Source organism: Octopus bimaculoides, chromosome 2 (assembly GCF_001194135.2).
Source record: "Octopus bimaculoides isolate UCB-OBI-ISO-001 chromosome 2, ASM119413v2, whole genome shotgun sequence".
Taxonomy (NCBI): Eukaryota; Metazoa; Mollusca; class Cephalopoda; order Octopoda; family Octopodidae; genus Octopus; species Octopus bimaculoides.
In genome coordinates, this window is record NC_068982.1 from 140,561,926 (window position 1) to 140,563,648 (window position 1,723).

A 1,723-nucleotide genomic window follows, 5' to 3' on the forward strand; every position below is an offset into this window, starting at 1 on the left:
ATATATATATATATATATATATATATATATATAATATGTGTGTGTGTGTATTAGAGATGAAAAGAGAAGACGGAATATACTAAGAAAAAAAGTTATATCACTACAACAACTGTTCCATCTTCAAGATGCGCTGCTCCCTTCTGAGCATAGAACAATGTCATGACACCAGATGCAACTCACGAATTTATGATTGTGAGCTAAATGTTCCAAACACTAACCCACACGCCTTCACTACCGTCCTAGATAATCATGACTTTGTCCTTATATTCTGTTTTTTTTTATGTGTGTTGAACACACCACCACCTACGATACATGGTTAAATGTCTGACCTTACACAATGTTTCTCTTGGAGACGTCCACACCATTCCACACATGCACTAAGTTATAGGATACTGCTTCCCTTACCATAAAGCTTTCAATTGGAAACATATCAACGAATAAGGACCTAAGTCCATCAACACCTAAAGACTCGCAACACCAGAACTTTAATTCATGACTACCTACATACCAACATCAATAGCGGCTCCTCTGAGAAACTACATAATCGGACTCCCTGATCTTCACCTTTGTTAAATGCATATACTATTTACATGATTAATACTCTTTATTAATTCACTTACATAACGTGTGTATCGGTGTAATTGTATATTCGTGTTCGTGTATGCGCTTTTCGTGTGCTTGTGTGTATGTGTGTGCGTGTTTGTTTGTGTTCTTTTGTTTTACATTTCGAATTGTCTGGTTACTTACGTCAAATTCGTATTGTGGCTTAAACGTCTAAGCTATCAGCTGTATCTCTGCTCCTTTTTCCCCTTCAGTGGGTAGCTGGTGATTGACTACCTTGAACAGAAAATCTGATGCAAGGAATTATTTTGATCTACACAAAGTGTAACTCTTAGCATTTCGAAATTCAAATGTATGTAATCTATCAAATAATGCCCCAATTAACTGATAAAATATTATTCTTTTACGAATTGGCATGCTTTCAGTTGTATAATTTTGGGACTATAGAAAATAAATAAAATATTTTAAATGCATTAATGACTAGTTTCTGTTGGGAAATGTTTGCTTTTTTCCTTGGACATTATGGAATCGATAGTGATATTTATTAGATCACTAAAAATGTAATTTGTGCAAGTGCCTGTCTGATCTCCAGTTTCGTTTAGTTATGCATATACATGTGTTAATATATGTATGTAATTGCATGGATAACTGAGCCTTAGAATTCATTTAAATACATATTCTTTTAGAGACAAATAATGTATTAAAATATGCGAGGTATTTAATGCTTCTGTGAGTCTGATATCATTTACAGAGCTATTATTTATGTAAAGCGGAAAAGTCGTCATCATTTTGTACAAAAGAACTCTGCAAAAGTCTATGACCTTCAATAAAATGCTTGTAAATAGGAAGTGAGTAACGACACTTGATGATACAAAGAGAAATCTGAACCTTGCGGCTGTGTGCACCTGTAAACATATACATGCGCAGCAGTTTGTAAGTTCACATTTAACGTAAAACATTTAATTTTCCTTTATACTTGTAACAACGTGACATGTAAGATGTATCGTAGAGAGTGTAAATTATCATTGAAACATTACACAGAACTGCTGAAATAAAATGAGCTGAGATATATGGTATAGAGTTCATGTGTCTTTCTCCCCATCCCTCTCTCCCGTCGATATATATATATATATATATATATATATATATATATATATATATA